At 48.0% G+C, this 10,592-nt stretch overlaps 1 long non-coding RNA gene across 1 annotated transcript; it reads left to right on the forward strand.

The window, feature by feature from the left end:
• The first annotated feature begins 4,497 nt into the window (after nucleotides 1-4,497).
• Nucleotides 4,498-4,981, forward strand: LOC127932037 (uncharacterized). The gene is made up of 3 exons (XR_008143679.1): nucleotides 4,498-4,622; nucleotides 4,831-4,878; nucleotides 4,927-4,981. It is a non-coding gene; the product is annotated as an uncharacterized LOC127932037 (long non-coding RNA).
• Nucleotides 4,982-10,592: the final 5,611 nt, after the last annotated feature.

The following is a 10,592-nucleotide window of genomic DNA, read 5'->3' on the forward strand; positions in this document are numbered from 1 at the left end:
GTATCAGGTTGTATTGTATCCTCTCTATCTCAGGTTGTATTGTATCCTCTCTATCTCAGGTTGTATTGTATCCTCTCTATCTCAGGTTGTATTGTATCCTCTCTATCTCAGGTTGTATTGTATCCTCTCTATCTCAGGTTGTATTGTATCCTCTCTATCTCAGGTTGTATTGTATCCTCTCTATCTCAGGTTGTATTGTATCCTCCTCTCTCATCCTCAGGTTGTATTGTATCCTCCTCAGGTTGTATTGTATCCTATCTCAGGTTGTATTGTATCCTCTCTATCTCAGGTTGTATTGTATCCTCTCTATCTCAGGTTGTATTGTATCCTCCTCTCTATCTCAGGTTGTATTGTATCCTCTCTATCTCAGGTTGTATTGTATCCTCTCTATCTCAGGTTGTATTGTATCCTCTCTATCTCAGGTTGTATTGTATCCTCTCTATCTCAGGTTGTATTGTATCCTCTCTATCTCAGGTTGTATTGTATCTCAGGTTGTATTGTATCCTCCTCTCAGGTTGTATTGTATCTCAGGTTGTATTGTATCCTCTCTATCTCAGGTTGTATTGTATCCTCCTATCTCAGGTTGTATTGTATCCTCTCTATCTCAGGTTGTATTGTATCCTCCTCTCTCTATCTCAGGTTGTATTGTATCCTCTCTATCTCAGGTTGTATTGTATCCTCTCTATCTATCTCAGGTTGTATTGTATCCTCTCTATCTCAGGTTGTATTGTATCCTCCTCTCAGGTTGTATCTCATCTCAGGTTGTATTGTATCCTCCTCTCTCTCAGGTTGTATCTCATCTCAGGTTGTATTGTATCCTCTCTATCTCAGGTTGTATTGTATCCTCTCTATCTCAGGTTGTATTGTATCCTCTCTATCTCAGGTTGTATTGTATCCTCTCAGGTTGTATCTCATCTCAGGTTGTATTGTATCCTCTCTATCTCAGGTTGTATTGTATCCTCTCTATCTCAGGTTGTATTGTATCCTCTCTATCTCAGGTTGTATTGTATCCTCTCTATCTCAGGTTGTATTGTATCCTCCTCTCTATCTCAGGTTGTATTGTATCCTCTCTCTATCTCAGGTTGTATTGTATCCTCTCTATCTCAGGTTGTATTGTATCCTCTCTATCTCAGGTTGTATTGTATCCTCTCTATCTCAGGTTGTATTGTATCCTCTCTATCTCAGGTTGTATTCTATCTCAGGTTGTATTGTATCCTCTATCTCAGGTTGTATTGTATCCTCTCTATCTCAGGTTGTATTGTATCCTCCTCTCTATCTCAGGTTGTATTGTATCCTCTCTATCTCAGGTTGTATTGTATCCTCTCTCAGGTTGTATCTCATCTCAGGTTGTATTGTATCCTCTCTATCTCAGGTTGTATTGTATCCTCTCTATCTCAGGTTGTATTGTATCCTCTCTATCTCAGGTTGTATTGTATCCTCTCTATCTCAGGTTGTATTGTATCCTCTCTATCTCAGGTTGTATTGTATCCTCTCTATCTCAGGTTGTGTTGTATCCTCCTCTCTATCTCAGGTTGTATTGTATCCTCTCTGTCTCAGGTTGTATTGTATCCTCCTCTCTATCTCAGGTTGTATTGTATCCTCTCTATCTCAGGTTGTATTGTATCCTCTCTATCTCAGGTTGTATTGTATCCTCTATCTCAGGTCTCATCTCAGGTTGTATTGTATCCTCTCTCTCTTGTATTGTATCCTCCTCTCTATCTCAGGTTGTATTGTATCCTCTCTATCTCAGGTTGTATTGTATCCTCTGTTGTATTGTATCCTCTCTATCTCAGGTTGTATTGTATCCTCTCTATCTCAGGTTGTATTGGTATCCTCTCTATCTCAGGTTGTATTGTATCCTCCTCTATCTCAGGTTGTATTGTATCCTCTCTATCTCAGGTTGTATTGTATCCTCCTCTCTATCTCAGGTTGTATTGTATCCTCTCTATCTCAGGTTGTATTGTATCCTCTCTATCTCAGGTTGTATTGTATCCTCTCTATCTCAGGTTGTATTGTATCCTCCTCTCAGGTTGTATCTCATCTCAGGTTGTATTGTATCCTCTCTATCTCAGGTTGTATTGTATCCTCTCTATCTCAGGTTGTATTGTATCCTCTCTATCTCAGGTTGTATTGTATCCTCTCTATCTCTATCTCAGGTTGTATTGTATCCTCCTCTCTATCTCAGGTTGTATTGTATCCTCTCTATCTCAGGTTGTATTGTATCCTCTCTCTCAGGTTGTATCTCAGGTTGTATTGTATCCTCCTCTCTCTCAGGTTGTATTGTATCCTCCTATCTCTATCTCAGGTTGTATTGTATCCTCTCTATCTCAGGTTGTATTGTATCCTCTCTATCTCAGGTTGTATTGTATCCTCCTCTCTATCTCAGGTTGTATTGTATCCTCTCTATCTCAGGTTGTATTGTATCCTCTCTATCTCAGGTTGTATTGTATCCTCTCTATCTCAGGTTGTATTGTATCCTCTCTATCTCAGGTTGTATTGTATCCTCCTCTCTATCTCAGGTTGTATTGTATCCTCTCTTTGTATTGTATCCTCTCTATCTCAGGTTGTATTGTATCCTCTCTATCTCAGGTTGTATTGTATCCTCTCTATCTCAGGTTGTATTGTATCCTCTCTATCTCAGGTTGTATTGTATCCTCTCTATCTCAGGTTGTATTGTATCCTCTCTATCTCAGGTTGTATTGTATCCTCCTCTCTATCTCAGGTTGTATTGTATCCTCTCTATCTCAGGTTGTATTGTATCCTCTCTATCTCAGGTTGTATTGTATCTCAGGTTGTATTGTATCCTCCTATCTCAGGTTGTATCCTCTCTATCTCAGGTTGTATTGTATCCTCCTCTCTATCTCAGGTTGTATTGTATCCTCTCTATCTCAGGTTGTATTGTATCCTCCTCTCTATCTCAGGTTGTATTGTATCCTCTCTATCTCAGGTTGTATTGTATCCTCTCTATCTCAGGTTGTATTGTATCCTCCTCTCTATCTCAGGTTGTATTGTATCCTCTCTATCTCAGGTTGTATTGTATCCTCTCTATCTCAGGTTGTATTGTATCCTCTCTATCTCAGGTTGTATTGTATCCTCTCTATCTCAGGTTGTATTGTATCCTCTCTATCTCAGGTTGTATTGTATCCTCTCTATCTCAGGTTGTATTGTATCCTCTCTATCTCAGGTTGTATTGTATCCTCTCTATCTCAGGTTGTATTGTATCCTCTCTATCTCAGGTTGTATTGTATCCTCTCTATCTCAGGTCTCATCTCAGGTTGTATTGTATCCTCTCTGTCTCAGGTTGTATTGTATCCTCCTCTGTCTCAGGTTGTATTGTATCCTCTCTGTCTCAGGTTGTATTGTATCCTCTCTGTCTCAGGTTGTATTGTATCCTCTCTGTCTCAGGTTGTATTGTATCCTCTCTGTCTCAGGTTGTATTGTATCCTCTCTATCTCAGGTTGTATTGTATCCTCTCTATCTCAGGTTGTATTGTATCCTCTCTATCTCAGGTTGTATTGTATCCTCTCTATCTCAGTGTATTTCCCTTAGTCTCATAGGTCGTGTCCCATCTATTCCCTACATAGTTCACTACTTTTGACCCAGCTTTATTTAATCAGTAAAAAAAATAAACATGTATGACAGCCTACCCAGAGTCCTTCAGCAGTGATGGGGTGTGCACTAGTGCACTACTGTAGGTAATAGGGTGCCTTGTGTAACGGATGCAGTGATTGAGGCAGCAGCGATTTTCATCAGTCCAAGGCCAGCCCGGGTCAAGGAAGCGTTATGAGTACACATACACATACACATATACACACACAAGCACTCAAACACTCACACACACACAGACGTACGGAATGAGGAAACGAGACATGTTATCTCCTCCTCCAATATCCTGTACACTGACTGACCTTTTCAGCTATGAGGAGAGTGGAGGGGGAGATGGGGGGACAATGGGGGGAGAGTGGAGGGAGAGATGGGGGAGAGTGGAGGGAAAGATGGGGTAGAGTGGAGGGGGAGATGGGGGAGAGTGGAGGGGGAGATGGGGGGACAATGGAGGGAGTGTGGAGGGAGAGATGGGGGAGAGTGGAGGGGGAGATGGGGGGACAATAGAGGGAGTGTGGAGGGAGAAATGGGGGAGAGTGGAGGGACAGTGGAGGGAGAGATGGGGGGAGAATGGGGGAGAGATAGGGAAGAGATGGAGGGAGAGATGGGGGAGTGACGGAGGGAGAGTGGAGGGAGAATGGGGAGAGATGGGGGAGAGATGGAGGGAGAGTGGAGGGAGAATGGGGGGAGAGATGGGGGAGAGATGGAGGGAGAGTGGAGGGAGAATGGGGGGAGAGATGGGGAGAGATGGAGGGGGTGGAGGGAGAATGGGGGGAGAGATGGAGGGAGAATGGGGGGAGAGATGGAGGGACAGCGGAAAAGGAGTTTGCTGCTGGGAGATAGGCAGACAGGTAGACAGGTAGACAGGTAGACAGGCAGACAGGTAGACAGGCAGACAGGCAGACAGGTAGACAGGCAGACAGGTAGACAGGTAGACAGGTAGACAGGTAGACAGGTAGACAGGTAGACAGGCAGACAGGCAGACAGGTAGACAGGTAGACAGGCAGACAGGCAGACAGGTAGACAGGTAGACAGGTAGACAGGCAGACAGGTAGACAGGTAGACAGGCAGACAGGTAGACAGGTAGACAGGTAGACAGGCAGAGAGGTAGACAGGCAGACAGGTAGACAGGCAGACAGGTAGACAGGCAGACAGGTAGACAGGTAGACAGGCAGACAGGCAGACAGGTAGACAGGTAGACAGGCAGACATGTAGACAGGTAGACAGGTAGACAGGTAGACAGGCAGACAGGTAGACAGGTAGACAGGCAGACAGGTAGACAGGTAGACAGGTAGACAGGTAGACAGGTAGACAGGTAGACAGGCAGACAGGCAGACAGGTAGACAGGTAGACAGGCAGACAGGTAGACAGGTAGACAGGCAGAGAGGTAGACAGGCAGACAGGTAGACAGGTAGACAGGCAGACAGGCAGACAGGCAGACAGGTAGACAGGCAGACAGGTAGACAGGTAGACAGGCAGACAGGCAGCCAGGTAGACAGGTAGACAGGCAGACAGGTAGACAGGCAGAGAGGTAGACAGGTAGACAGGTAGACAGGTAGACAGGCAGAGAGGTAGACAGGCAGAGAGGTAGACAGGCAGAGAGGCAGACAGGTAGACAGGCAGACAGGTAGACAGACAGAGAGGTAGACAGGCAGACAGGTAGACAGGCGGATAGGTAGAGCGGCAGACAGGTAGACAGGTAGACAGGTAGACAGGCAGAGAGGCAGAGAGGTAGACAGGCAGACAGGTAGACAGGTAGACAGGCAGAGAGGTAGACAGGCAGAGAGGCAGACAGGCAGAGCGGCAGACAGGTAGACAGGTAGACAGGTAGACAGGTAGACAGACAGAGAGGTAGACGGCAGACAGGTAGACAGGCAGAGAGGTAGACAGGCAGAGCGGCAGACAGGCAGACAGGCAGACAGGTAGACAGACAGAGAGGTAGACAGGCAGACAGGTAGACAGGTAGACAGGTAGACAGGCAGAGAGGTAGACAGGCAGAGAGGCAGACAGGCAGAGCGGCAGACAGGTAGACAGGTAGACAGGTAGACAGACAGAGAGGTAGAGCGGCAGACAGGTAGACAGGTAGACAGGTAGACAGGTAGAGAGGTAGACAGGCAGAGAGGCAGACAGGCAGAGCGGCAGACAGGTAGACAGGCAGATAGGTAGACGGCAGACAGGCAGACAGGTAGACAGACAGACAGGCAGACGGCAGACAGGTAGACAGGCAGATAGGTAGACAGGTAGACAGACAGGTAGACAGGTAGACAGGCAGACAGGCAGACAGGTAGACAGTTAGACAGGTAGACAGGCAGAGGGTAGACAGGTAGACAGGCAGACAGGTAGACAGGTAGACAGGTAGACAGGCAGAGGGTAGACAGGCAGACAGGTAGACAGGCAGAGAGGTAGACAGGCAGACAGGTAGACAGGTAGACAGGCAGACAGGCAGACAGGTAGACAGGTAGACAGGCAGACATGGTAGACAGGTAGACAGGCAGACAGGCAGACAGGCAGACAGGTAGACAGGCAGAGAGGTAGACAGGTAGACAGGTAGACAGGCAGACAGGTAGACAGGTAGACAGGTAGACAGGTAGACAGGTAGACAGGCAGAGAGGTAGACAGGCAGACAGGTAGACAGGCAGAGAGGTAGACAGGCAGACAGGTAGACAGGTAGACAGGCAGACAGGCAGACAGGTAGACAGGCAGACAGGTAGACAGGTAGACAGGCAGACAGGCAGACAGGTAGACAGGTAGACAGGCAGACAGGTAGACAGGCAGAGAGGTAGACAGGTAGACAGGTAGACAGGTAGACAGGCAGAGAGGTAGACAGGCAGAGAGGTAGACAGGCAGACGGCAGACAGGTAGACAGGCAGACAGGTAGACAGACAGAGAGGTAGACAGGCAGACAGGTAGACAGGCAGACAGGTAGACAGGCAGACAGGTAGACAGGTAGACAGGTAGACAGGTAGACAGGTAGACAGACAGAGAGGTAGAGCGGCAGACAGGTAGACAGGTAGACAGGTAGACAGGTAGAGAGGTAGACAGGCAGAGAGGCAGACAGGCAGAGCGGCAGACAGGTAGACAGGCAGACAGGTAGAGAGGCAGACAGGCAGACAGGTAGACAGACAGACAGGCAGAGCGGCAGACAGGTAGACAGGCAGATAGGTAGACGGCAGACAGGCAGACAGGCAGACAGGTAGACAGGCAGACAGGCAGAGCGGCAGACAGGTAGACAGGTAGACAGGCAGACAGGTAGACAGACAGAGAGGTAGAGAGGCAGACAGGCAGAGCGGCAGACAGGTAGACAGGCAGAGAGGTAGACATGTAGACAGGCAGAGAGGTAGACAGGCAGAGAGGTAGACAGGCAGAGAGGTAGACAGGCAGAGCGGCAGACAGGCAGACAGGCAGACAGGTAGACAGGCAGACAGGCAGACAGACAGGGTAGACAGGCAGACAGGTAGACAGGCAGACAGGCAGACAGGTAGACAGGCAGACAGGTAGACAGGCAGACAGGTAGACAGGTAGACAGGCAGACAGGCAGACAGGCAGACAGGCAGACAGGCAGACAGGCAGACAGGTAGACAGGCAGAGAGGCAGAGAGACAGACAGGCAGATAGGCAGAGAGACAGAGAGGCAGACAGGCAGAGCGGCAGACAGGTAGACAGGCAGACAGGTAGACAGGCGGACAGGAAGACAGGCAGAGAGGCAGACAGGCAGAGAGGCAGAGAGACAGACAGGCAGACAGGTAGACAGGCAGATAGGCAGAGAGACAGAGAGACAGACAGGTAGACAGGTAGACAGGCAGAGAGGTAGACAGGCAGACAGGCAGACAGGTAGACAGGCAGACAGGTAGACAGGCAGACAGGTAGACAGGCAGACAGGCAGACAGGTAGACAGGCAGACAGGCAGACAGGTAGACAGGCAGATAGGCAGACAGGTAGAGAGACAGACAGGCAGACAGGTAGACAGGCAGAGAGGCAGAGAGACAGACAGGCAGACAGGCAGATAGGCAGAGAGACAGAGAGGCAGACAGGCAGAGCGGCAGACAGGGAGACAGGTAGACAGGCAGACAGGTAGACAGGCGGACAGGAAGACAGGCAGAGGGGCAGACAGGCAGAGAGACAGAGAGACAGAGAGACAGACAGGTAGACAGGTAGACAGGCAGAGAGGTAGACAGGCAGACAGGCAGAGAGGTAGACAGGCAGAGAGGTAGATAGGTAGACAGGTAGAGAGGCAGACAGGCAGAGAGGCAGAGAGACAGACCGGCAGACAGGTAGACAGGCAGATAGGCAGAGAGGCAGACAGACATAGTCATGGTCCAGATAAAAACAGATCTAGGTCTATGGAACATCTAACTCCATAAAGACTCCATCGTCCAGGCTATTGAACTCCTGCTCATGTACTTTCTACTGAGACCATGGATCAGCCTATTCAGCCCATCATTGACTCCAGGTCAAGACAACCCATAGTGACTCCTGAGAACTCCAGAGGACCCATAGTGACTCCAGAGAACTCCAGAGGACCCATAGTGACTCCTGAGAACTCCAGAGGACCCATAGTGACTCCAGAGAACCCATAGTGACTCCAGAGAACCCATAGTGACTCCAGAGAACCCATAGTGACTCCAGAGAACTCCAGAGGACCCATAGTGACTCCAGAGAACCCATAGTGACTCCAGAGAACTCCAGAGAACACATAGCGACTCCAGAGAACCCATAGTGACTCCAGAGAACTCCAGAGGACCCATAGTGACTCCAGAGAACCCATAGTGACTCCAGAGAACTCCAGAGGACCCATAGTGACTCCAGAGAACTCCAGAGGAACTCCAGAGAACCCATAGTGACTCCAGAGAACTCCAGAGAACCCATAGTGACTCCAGAGAACTCCAGAGAACCCATAGTTACTCCAGAGAACCCATAGTGACTCCAGAGAACCCATAGTGACTCCAGAGAACCCATAGTGACTCCAGAGAACTCCAGAGGACCCATAGTTACTCCAGAGAACCCATAGTGACTCCAGAGAACCCATAGTGACTCCAGAGAACCCATAGTGACTCCAGAGAACCCATAGTGACTCCAGAGAACCCATAGTGACTCCAGAGGACCCATAGTGACTCCAGAGAACCCATAGTGACTCCAGAGAACCCATAGTGACTCCAGAGAACCCATAGTGACTCCAGAGAACCCATAGTTACTCCAGAGAACCCATAGTGACTCCAGAGAACCCATAGTGACTCCAGAGAACCCATAGTGACTCCAGAGAACCCATAGTGACTCCAGAGAACCCATAGTTACTCCAGAGAACCCATAGTGACTCCAGAGAACCCATAGTGACTCCAGAGAACCCATAGTGACTCCAGAGAACCCATAGTGACTCCAGAGAACCCATAGTGACTCCAGAGAACCCATAGTGACTCCAGAGAACCCATAGTGACTCCAGAGAACCCATAGTGACTCCAGAGAACCCATAGTGACTCCAGAGAACCCATAGTGACTCCAGAGAACCCATAGTGACTCCAGAGAACCCATAGTGACTCCAGAGAACCCATAGTGACTCCAGAGAACCCATAGTGACTCTAGAGAACTCATAGTGACTCCAGAGAACATATAGTGACTCCAGAGGACCCATAGTGACTCCAGATCGGTAGAATACATCTACAGCTGGAGTTAAATGGTGAATGCGATGGTTAAGATGAAGTTGAAGATTTTTCATTTATAGTGGGAGTTTATAGTTTGAGTTGTTGAGGCTCCACTAGGGATGGAAGATGTGAAGTAGATCATATCATATCGACAGGTTTGTTATAGGAGGAGACAGGTTGAGGTGTAAATAACATTACAATGTGGAGAAATTCACTAAGTACTTATTTTAGTTTGAATGTGCAGGCTTTGAATGCACACACACACTGCACACACACACACACACACACACACACACACACACACACACACACACACACACACACACACACACACACACACACACACACACACACACACACACACACACACACACACACTGCACACACACACTGACACACACACACACAAACACTGTACACACACACACACACACACACAGACACACACACACACACACACACACACACACACACACACACACACACACACACACACACACACACACACACACACACACACACACACACACACACACACACACATACAATCCAGACTGCATTGTACCTTAACCTAGTATTCACTCCCTGTGTTACTCACTCCTCAAGCTGATTGAGTCACTGCCTGATCCTGGTCAACAGAACGGGGAGAAGAGAGAGGAAGGGAGATGAGAGGAGAGGGGATGGGATGGGAGGGTTGATTTTCACTTTAAACAGTATTCCATTATTATTCATTTTGGTGTTAAATGGAGGTCGATTTCTAAATGAATGGGCTGAGGTTGAGCTATTTAATCAGTGCTTCGTGTCCGTTCAGAGACAGAGTTTTAAACCAAATCTAGAGGGAGGCAGGGAGCCTCGCGTTTAGAGCGTCAGGCCAGTGACCAAACGGTTTCCTGTTTCAATCCCAGAGCCGACAAGGTGAAAAAAATCTGTCGTTGAGCAAAGCGCTTAACGTTAATTGTTCCAGGGTCGCCGTTGGCCTTGACGCCTCTCTTTTCTAAAGGTGTCTCAGGGAGAGTTGTGGAAATGCAAAAAAAAAAAAACATTTCCAATTCACACGTTCGTGTCAATGCACACCGGCACGTGTAAAATAGGACAAAGAGAAGCACCCAACAAAAATGATATTAGTCTGTTTAGTACATGGAAAATATAAATGAACATGGGGCAGAGTAATTTAAACCATAGCATGTTCACTCGGACAGAGATTCCTATAGCCCACGGAATACACTCCATCATAAGATCAGTCCTGATTTGCTGCAGTTTATCTTGTAGGCCCTTTGCTTTGTAGTTTTGTTCCCACATTTAAATAATCCCAGAGAGAAAGAGAGGGGGAGAGATGCAGTGAGAGGTAGGTAAG

Source organism: Oncorhynchus keta, chromosome 10 (genome assembly GCF_023373465.1).
Source record: "Oncorhynchus keta strain PuntledgeMale-10-30-2019 chromosome 10, Oket_V2, whole genome shotgun sequence".
In the NCBI taxonomy this organism is placed as follows: Eukaryota; Metazoa; Chordata; class Actinopteri; order Salmoniformes; family Salmonidae; genus Oncorhynchus; species Oncorhynchus keta.